Source organism: Fundulus heteroclitus, chromosome 2 (genome assembly GCF_011125445.2).
Source record: "Fundulus heteroclitus isolate FHET01 chromosome 2, MU-UCD_Fhet_4.1, whole genome shotgun sequence".
NCBI lineage: Eukaryota > Metazoa > Chordata > Actinopteri > Cyprinodontiformes > Fundulidae > Fundulus > Fundulus heteroclitus.
In genome coordinates this window covers 37,453,970-37,464,355 of record NC_046362.1, presented here as the reverse complement: position 1 = coordinate 37,464,355, position 10,386 = coordinate 37,453,970, and the positions used below count along the sequence as shown (strand labels likewise).

The window sequence follows — 10,386 nt, the reverse complement described above, 5'->3', positions numbered from 1 at the left end:
TTCACGAGGCTGAATACATATACACTCCACACTTTTCAGGTTTTTATTTAAAAAGATATAAAACCCATGTATCATTTTCCTTCCTCTGCCTGTCACATAAAATCCCATTAAAACACATTAAAAGGTGTAGCTGGAACGTGAGAAAATGTCAAAGCAAACGGGTGTAACCATTTATTGGGTGTAGTGCTAACAAAAGGCTGTTTCTGTGTTGACAAAAACTAGAAGCCTTGACTGTTATGTAGCTGATACCAGCCTCAGTGTTACTGTTTCTATAGAATTATAGAGCTATAATTTTCCATAGAATAATAAAGTGATAAAAGACAGATAATGAGACTGTTTTTCACCCAAACTTATACTTTAGGCATTCCTACAACATAGCAGTCGAGAGAAAGACTGCACTCCAAGTGACATCTGCTATCATGATGATGATCTCCATAAGGGTAATAATCTCTAACAACTGTTGTTCCTGCTGTTCACGCGTTCTCCCAACTGTCTACGCATGAAACCATGTTTTAAACTGAATTATGCCACATACTGTTTTGTGTGTTTTTGATGATTGTTTTTCTTCTTAATTTTACTGACAGGTGATAAATGAGTTGCTGGTGTCTCAAATGAAGCATAAAAAGTCAACAGCGCTGATGAGGCGAGCAGCAGAGAGAGCTGATCAGGTTTCCAATGAGCCCGCTGTGCTCTCTTCCTTTCTTTGTCCTTGGTCAGAGCTATCCGCACGATTGGCTTCGCTGATTATCACTGCTGTGCCCGCGCTGTAATTAGTCCAGGCCTGGCTCTCTCCTGCATTCGGCCCATGCAGCCCATTAAGTCATTAATTCAACAAGCTCCACCTGTGCGCTTCTATCATGATCTATATATTAGTGCCATGAGGAAAGGTTAAATGGTACCGAAACTGTGACAAATTGTGCATTAAGAAAATAGTTGCTGCAATATTTCACACAGTATGCACTGACATCACTGACTGATGATTCATTTGTTTCATATGTGAGTTTTAGTCTGCTGTGGCTTATGGGTACTTTGATGTCAGCTTATGGTTGACCAGAGCCAAACAAAACGTATATTATTTTTAGTGAAATGGCTTAAATATAAAAGGCGGCTAATGGACAACCTGCTTATTATTATTCAGCTTAAAACTAATTAAAGTTTCTACTAGAGATAAAGATGAATTAGGATTTTTCACCCAAGAACTGACAGTGGAAAGCAGGAGTTGGCTGTAAAGACCCCACGGTGGGCTCTCCTGTGAGAAAGTACTAGTCTCTAGGAGGAAGGTTTAAAGCACCAGGATAGTCTCTAACTTCTGTTCAGATGTGTGCAAACTTTAAAGGAATATTCCCCCAGTATCCAATCTGTATAATGGGTAAACACAGTTCCAAGAAAACTGAAAAATTATGATTTGATCCTCACCATTAGTCTGTTGTCCAACTTTTCTTTACCTGCCTATTCATGCCGCTGTAATGTACTTTTCTCTAAGGGTTTTCTTTTCTTATGTTCTGTCCAGAACTTTGAATTGTCTCATTATTGAAATGGGCTCTACAAATAAACTTGGCTTGCTTGCATCCATCCATCCATCCATCCATCCATCCATCCATCCATCCATCCATCAATATATGGGGTGACATGTCCAAGAAGGAACGCTGGAGATAGGCACCAGCATCCCCCGCGACCCCATGAGGGATTAAGCGGTTTGGAAAATGGATGGATGGATGGATGTCCAAGAAGGAAACCCAGACATCTCTTTTCCTGGCAGCCCTCTCCAGCTCTTTCGTGGGGATCCAACGGTGTTCCCGGGTCAGACGGGATTTATAGTCCTTCCTGTAAGTTCTGGGTGTTCCCCTGGGTCTCCTCCCGGTGAGCTTTATCCTGAAAACCTTCAAAGGCAGATGTCCAGAGGCATCCTGATCAGATGCAGGAACCACTTCAACAGACTACTTTAGGAGAAGCTAGCCTCGTGAGACCATCCTGATCTCGCGAGCTTTCAAGGTTTCACTCGCAGATCAGTCTGGCTACTCTCCGTTAAAGAAAATTTGGAGCCGTTCACCAAACGAACGTCCAATCAGCGTTGGCTTTGAGGCGGGTTGAGGTGTGACGCAACGAGAAGCAGGACAGTTCAGTTTAAAGAACATGGCGGCTTCAGCCGATGAAACTAGCGTTAGCGTGGCTATAGAGCAAGTTTTATCGGAATTACAGAGTATTTCTTTGCTGAGCTAATGAGCCTTTACCTGCAGCAGCAAGAGTAGCTTGGCTTGTGGTTGTGTTTTTGTCGTCGCTCGTAACAGAGCGACGACAAATCTGATTGGTTTATTTGGCCCGTCTATCACCAACATAGGCCAATCAGCTAACCAGTATTTTCGCCCCTTCCCAAAATAACTTCAACGGAAGGTTTCCAGATGGATATGCGGAGCAAATCTATCTGGCGGAGTCAGGTAAAGGAGAAGCAGCCATATGCCTAGTAAACAAGACGCCAAGCTACTTAAATAATTCTGCTTAAGGCAGAAACTCACCCCCGAATTAGTCATAAAAAAGACCCATAATAAAAGTAATCGTTCATCATTCTGACAATTACCAAATTTAAATTATTTTTGGTAATCGTAACTGACCTAAAATGTGGTTTGATTCAGCATCATACTGTGAGAAAATAAAGGTAATGTTGTTTTAAACAGTGGATAAAAACATCTGATTTTAACTGCACATAGGAAGTAGATGCCAATATATATATGTATCCTAACCAACTCTGTATAAAACAAGTTCAAATTAATTAACACCAACACTGCAGCTTAAATTGGATTCATAAACACTGTTTAAAATGGCCAGCCTGGTTAGTAGCTGTAGGTGCATTGTTGTTGGAACACAAAATAAGCTTTCTGCTTATGTAATGATATCCAGTGACACCCAGCAGGAGATTTGAAGGTGCATTTTAATGATGAAGTGATTCGTCTTTTTTAATAACTTTTATAATGACAGTGTAATCAACGGCAGCGTTATTCAAGCAGAGACACACATTAGGAGGCGTGAGCCTCAATCTTCCTGCCCAGAGAGAACAGAACAACTTTCTCATTATGGGAAACTCCAGTGGTTACAGTGGATGAGGATAATTAATGAAGTTATGCATGAAAAAGTCAAGGCATTTCTCGATCGTTACGATTTGCATCATTATTGAGTTTTAGATTAGAATGAAGTCAGAGTTTATTCCCAGATACACAGAGCAAACATGTTGACTCTGATGTCTGTTTATCTTTTCAGTCCTGATTCAAAAGCAGACCTGGTAAATTTTCACACTGCAGCGAGACAGCGTCCTGTTTTTGCAGATGCATATGAAGTTATATTAAGAATAGAAATCAGAAGGAGTTCCCCAAGACTGATTACAAACCCACATTTCATGGTCCATCTTGAGGGAAAAGGTGTTTACCTTTAAATTGCAGCTTTATACAGACGGCACTATTCTGGTAGCTCCATTCTGAGGCAAGCAGAGTGCATGCTACGAGTTACATTTTGGAGAAATCTTGTGAAATCCCCAAGTATTTCTGGTATTAGAGCTATTCAGACTGCATATTGACTCAGTAAAAAAGCTAAACAAGTTAGGGAATTTTATATATATATATATATATATATATATATATATATATATATATATATATATATAAAATTTCCTTAAAAGTTTAGCTTTTAAATGTTTATCTTCTTTATATATAGAAATTGAACATGATCACACGTTGATAGTAATAGTTTTGCCCCACACAGAGAATAGTTGATAGTATTTCACGTGCAAATCAGTTGGATCAAGGTAAAAATGTTCACTTTTCAATCACTCGCCAGCTGAATGATGCAGCACCAATTTAAACACGGGGCTCCCACGACACGCGTCATTGTTCACATTTATTTGAATATTGGATTCACATCAAAAGTCTGATTTATGAACAGATGTTTACAATGTCATTAGATATCAAGGAAGCAGCAACATACATGTGAAAAGGGAATTATGTGACGGTATTTATATTTGCAAACTGCTCAGTGCTGTCTATAGTCTTGCCAAAGGGACCAGTGCATGCTTCAGTGGATCCCTGTGCGTGGATCGCTGTGCGTGGATCCCTGTGTGTGGATCCCTGTGTGTGGATCCCTGTGCGTGGATCCCTGTGCGTGGCCCCGGTGCGCCTGTAGGAGTCAGTAAGAGCCTCTCACTCCTCAAACTTCCTCTCCTTCTTGAGCAACTAAAAAACGCTCCAGTTGATCTCTGGGAGTCGGACACGGTGATCTGTCAGGAAGACGGGCTGGAAGCAGGACGCATCGGACTCTTTGGACACTTTGTGCCAGGAAACAAAGAGACGCGGAGCTTTGTGGGCGGGTTTGGGCTGAGCTGAAGTTCCCTGGCAGCGGCTGGGCTGCCTGTCTCTCCCCTGCCCCGCAGGACAGCCAGCGGCCACCGAGGACCCAGAGGACGCGGAACAGGTCAGTGATTGATCTGCTGGGCTTTCTGCGCTGCTGGCTGCAGCTCCGCGTTGAACTCAGCCTGAGTTTCAACACTTTTACGTCAACATGCTCCAATAGTAACATGAAATCCGCATTATGGACAACTGGGACGTGCAGTTAGTTTGGAGTTCATGCAGAAATATAACGATGTCATCATGCAAATGACGTGTGGTGAAGGTTTTGCAGTTTTAAAATATTTTGGGCCGCGTTGTCACTGCCAGGGGCGGTTTCTGCATGAATGGTGCCCTGGGCGTCCCCCCCGGCCCCAAACTAAACATTTTTGGTAGTGGGGTTGGGTGGTCTGTGTTGGATAAATGCTTTAGTAAGAGGCCCCTTTGAGTTTACAGCTATATGTAGTTCAAAAGCAGTCCCTGTGACCCTGAAAATCTGTTTCTCTGTTATCTAAGCACTGACAACACTTAAAAAGCTGACTAAAATTCTGTACATTTCACAGATGTCCCTTCCATAGATGTAAACTGAGAGGCTCACATGAAGACAAAAAACACTTTTGTGCTCTGATTTGGATAGAAACGTCCAATTATTTCCAATGATTATGATTTGTTGGCAAGTTGATAAAGTACGTCGATATTTACTGGACATGCAAGTTAGCACTAGAAAACCTATCAAGTTGGGGAACAACTGAAAGAAAAGTTGTTTTTTTTGCCTGTAGGCTCCTCTCAGATTATGGCACCCTGGGCTGAATTCCTTCTAAACAGAAACCACGACTTTCAGAATTACAAAAATACTATATTTTGATGCTCTATTTTTTTATTATGTGTCATGAGGTCCGTCACATGCTGGGGAGCTTTGAGACAAGCCTTAAAGTATTCAGTATAATACTTCATCCTGTTCATACTGACTTTATACTTTTCAACAGGAGTAATAGTTTAACCATGACTGGTGACGGTTAACAGGTTTTCTTTCAAACTTCAGTTAGTCTTCAGAGACGTTTGACATGACAGTAATGAGAAGAAAACACAGGTTTAGAGGAATGTTGAGAGCGAAAACATAGATCCATTGCAGATGCAACAGCTGAATATGATGCTGCTCAGTAATGTGACTCATATTTCCTATTTAACAACTGCATCACTGCTGAAATTCTGTTCTCTATGACCGCTACCAGATTGTGACTTCCTTTGATGCCTCACCCTCTGATTCTGGTTTTTGTACATTTCTGTTTTTTTTGTAAGGAATGCCACTCATACTAAATCACATGTGTAACCATGTTTCAATTCAAATATCATATAATATGACAATAACCACACAAAAAAAAGATGAGAAAAGTGTTGCAGATTATAGATGTCGTAGCTGTGGAATTAACTGAAGATGAAAAGAATATTAGAATATCCTATTTCATGGTTACAATGTTAGAAAACGTGAAAAAAGTCTAGGGGTATGAATACTGTAACAAGGCTAGATAAATAAATGTTCATACATATAAAGATATGTCTATATATTTAGGTATGCAGAATTAGGCACGCGTTCCTGTAATGCACATGTAGCAAAGACTGAGAGTCTTTCAGCAGCATCAACACCTCATGCTGCTTTGGTTTATATAATGAAAGCAGGACATCATGGGGTTCTACAAACAACCAACTATCTCTATTTCCAGACAGAAATCAGAACCTTTGCGAAGCGATTTCCCCCCCGGGACACACTGGCTGATTCTCTGTGGCGGTAAACAAAAGCAACAATGTAAACCCTCCGACTGTGTTGACTTCCTCAGCTCTCTCTGTCCCACACAGTTGCCACAGAGCTCTGCTCTCTGTTCTGTCCTTTCATGAAAGGGGGGGGGGGCAGGACTGTCTGTGCTGGTTAGATCTCCCTCCGCTGGGCCTCACAATGGATGATCTGTGTTTCTACATCAACATTTAGTTATCACCCCCTTTTTTCTGCCACTTTAATCACGACCCCACTGTCTAATCAGCAGCAGGAAGAGCAAAATGTCTGCATGTGATATCGCTGCTATTGTTGTGCTGAGCAGCATATGCTGTGACTTTGGAGGTTGTGTCATTAAGGCGTATGTCTCAGCCCTTATTTCTGGCCTCCAGACACAATTATGCGTTATATTTCTGTGGACCCTACTCCAAACAACACATTCTGTGGCCATATTTTGACCTTGCTATGTGAACGGTGGCCGGTAGTTTGCAGTGGAGTCTCTCTGTGATTTGGGATGTGGCCTTATTTTCCACGACAGCAAGGTGGACTCTTACATTTATTTTCTTTATGAGCTCATTGTGTTATTCTCTTGAGGCAGAGAGTGACCCCCCCCGACCCTGAGGGAGAAGTTCACCGTTTTCCGGCCTGAGGACCATGGCCTCAGACCTAGAGTAGCTGACTTTCATCCTAGCTGCTACACACTGAGCAGGGAACGGTGCACGCTGGAGGTCATGACCCGGAGAAGTCAACAGAACTGCATCATTTGCAAAAAGCAGAGGAGATCCTGAGGTTTCCAAACAGCCTCCTCTCCTTGAGATCCTGTCCATGAACACCACAAACACACCTGGTGGAGCCCAACGAGCACTAGGACCGGGCTTGACTGTGCAGAAAATGCAGAGACTGCATGAGGCACGCAGATATTGGATGGCCCTTAAAAGCCACCATACTCCCACAGAACACCTCTGGGGGATAGTTGTAAGTTTTCTCCAAAACACTTGTGAATTCTGTGAGGGTAAAGATCTGGACCACTGCTCCATGGCCGGGACGAAAGCTTCATTGCTCCTCCTGGGTTTCAACAATCAGGCTGAGCCTCCTTTCACACACCCCTGAGTAAGCTTTCCCAGGGAGGCTGGGAGACAATGTTCTCCATGTTCTCCATGTTCTCCATGTTCTCCATGTTCTCCATGTTCTCCATGCAACATTGGAGAGATGTGACAACCATGACAGCCGATTCAATGTCCAGAGCCTTCAGAAACCCAGAAAACGGCTGAATCCCATCCACACTTGGCACCTTGCTGCCGGGGAGCTTTTTAACCTCAGCAACATCTGCCACTGTGATGGACTTACATTCTTCTGATTCTCCAGGTTCTGCCTCCTCCATGGAGGACATGGTGACCGGATTGAGGAGATCTAAAGTCTTCCTTCCACGGCCCAACATGGTCCTCAGTCCGAGGCCTCTAACCTTGGTACATTATTAATCTGAAGCAAATCAATGACCTACCCGTCACTGTCCTGGGTGGTTAGAGGCTACTGCTTGGTGTGAGTGGAGTTCATGGTCACCTGTGGACGTAATCTATTTGGAATGAGTTGGAAGTTCAATCCTCCCCTCTCTGTTTTTCAGAGTCTTTCACCCCTCTTTCAGACCATCTGATCTCTTTGTCCAGAATCTGGACATTATTGTCGTCAGAAATGTGCCCTTTGTTCTTGAGGTGGACTGCTGGGTCCTTTCCCCGAGCTGCTGGCCCTCCTGTGCTGCTCCATGCGTTGATGTAGCTGTTGTTTAGTTTCTCTGATGGAGTCTGAGCCGTCCTCGCTGCATCGGACCACAGACACAACGCCGCTCAGCTGAAGTTTGGCTGATTCATCCCAGTTTTTGTCTGAGAGTGTTACTAGGTTTGATATTTACTGGTATGTTGTGTTTGGAGAAGATTCCCCTGGGTTTGTCAGAACCTCCTGACACATATGGAATGACAATGTTTTGGAGTCTCTCTGTTTTCTCCTGTTAGACAAAGTGTTGTTTTTTTCTAGCGTTGTTGGCTATCTTGACAAATTCCCAGTTAGGAAAGCCACATGACAGAAGTGATAGACTAACAGGAGGATTTTAAAGTCTATTCTCTGAGATCCAGGGAACCAGTGGAAGGACTTCAGAACCGGGTCCATGTTCTCTATGTTCTTAGTCTTAGTGAGGACTTCAGAACCGGGTCCATGTTCTCTACGTTCTTAGTCTTAGTGAGGACTTCAGAACCGGGTCCATGTTCTCTACGTTCTTAGTCTTAGTGAGGACTTCAGAACCGGGTCCATGTTCTCTACGCTCTTAGTCTTAGTGAGGACTTCAGAACCGGGTCCATGTTCTCTACTTTCTTAGTGTTAGTGAGGACTTCAGAACCGGGTCCATGTTCTCTACTTTCTTAGTCTTAGTGAGGACTTCAGAACCGGGTCCATGTTCTCTACGTTCTTAGTCTTAGTGAGGACTTCAGAACCGGGTCCATGTTCTCTATGTTCTTAGTGTTAGTGAGGACTTCAGAACCGGGTCCATGTTCTCTACTTTCTTAGTGTTAGTGAGGACTTCAGAACCGGGTCAATGTTCTCTACGTTCTTAGTCTTAGTGAGGACTTCAGAACCGGGTCCATTTTCTCTACTTTCTTAGTGTTAGTGAGGACTTCAGAACCGGGTCCATGTTCTCTTCTTTCTTAGTCTTAGTGAGGACTTCAGAACCGGGTCCATGTTCTCTACGTTCTTAGTCTTAGTGAGGACTTCAGAACCGGGTCAATGTTCTCTACGTTCTTAGTCTTAGTGAGGACTTCAGAACCAGGTCCATGTTCTCTACTTTCTTAGTGTTAGTGAGGACTTCAGAACCGGGTCCATGTTCTCTTCTTTCTTAGTCTTAGTGAGGACTTCAGAACCGGGTCCATGTTCTCTACGTTCTTAGTCTTAGTGAGGACTTCAGAACCGGGTCCATGTTCTCTACGTTCTTAGTCTTAGTGAGGACTTCAGAACCGGGTCCATGTTCTCTACGTTATTAGTCTTAGTGAGGACTTCAGAACCGGGTCCATGTTCTCTACGTTCTTAGTCTTAGTGGAAGGACTTCAGAACTGGGTCCATGTTCTCTACGTTCTTAGTCTTAGTGAGGACGCGGGTATCAGGTTCTGGATCAGTCTGATCCACTTTTTAGGCAGACCTGTGAAAACACCTCTAAACACTGTTTAAAACTGTTTTCATGCACATTTTATCTCCCTTCTACTATTTTAGTTTCAATAGTTCAACAGTGACCTACTCTACATACACAGTTGCTTGGCAGTGCTGGCTTGGATTTGAACAGATTTGTAGATTTTAATGGGAGAACTTCCTTTTGCATAGATTTATTCCTCTGAGAGCTTTTGCCTGTGGTAATTGTTTGGTATGTTGCTTATATGTATGTATGCATGTCCTTTGACTGATCACTGCAATACTGACTCTAATTAATGCCTGCATGGACCTACCAGGACTATGCAGTAGCCGGAATAGAAAATTAGGCAGGAGCCAAAAGATCGAGTGATAGTCACTCTGTTACCAGATCTGATCAGTAATCACTATAAATAATATGAACATTTGGCATTATTTCCATAGTTTTGAAGACACACATGAAATCAAAGACAATTTGAGTATTTAAATGATCAGAAAAGTTCAAACTGGAGTGCAAATATTTTCTCCAACTTAGATAAAGAGAGTTTATCAGAGAGGGTGTGCTTAAAATATAATTTTAATAGAGAAGATGATTAAAGGAAGTACTAAAGAAACACTACAGGGGTGATGCATTGCTTTGGCAGCTCAACAGATAAATTTGTTCTGGCCCTTTTGAAGACAATTTAAGACCGGCTTTGCTGTTTCACAGCAGAAATATTAAGACAAGTTATTTTTTGGCTTTTTTACCTAACAGCAAAGGGAAACAGAGAGAGAGAAGGTGAATCAAACAGCTGGATAGAGCTTTTATGAACCAAATGCAACATTATAATGTTCAAAGATTCTAATTGGTACAAGACACAGTCAAGGAACACCGAGTTACTCTTTCTTAGAAGAATTTAAGCAATAAAACTTATAATGTGAACTAGTTATTTTACTGGATAAAACAACGCTGAACTGCGAACATGAACTAGTGAACTATTTTATTTTAAACCTTCCGAACTGAGCTAGTTCTTGCGAAGTTAGGCGGGACTGTTGAGCTAAGCAGCTTTATTTTATTTTAAGATCAAATGGTAAATGGCCTGTACTTGT

The 10,386-nt window shown here is 42.4% G+C and overlaps 1 protein-coding gene across 2 annotated transcripts in view; it reads left to right on the top strand.

Annotated features, from left to right (window-relative positions):
- Window positions 1-4,237: 4,237 nt before the first annotated feature.
- tspan9a (tetraspanin 9a) overlaps window positions 4,238-10,386 on the top strand; it is a 272,692-nt gene continuing 266,543 nt past the window's right edge. For both annotated transcript variants that reach the window (XM_036126694.1, XM_021316710.2), the window contains exon 1: window positions 4,238-4,455. The gene's annotated coding sequence lies outside the window, so the exon portion shown is untranslated. The remainder of the gene's footprint in view (window positions 4,456-10,386) is intronic.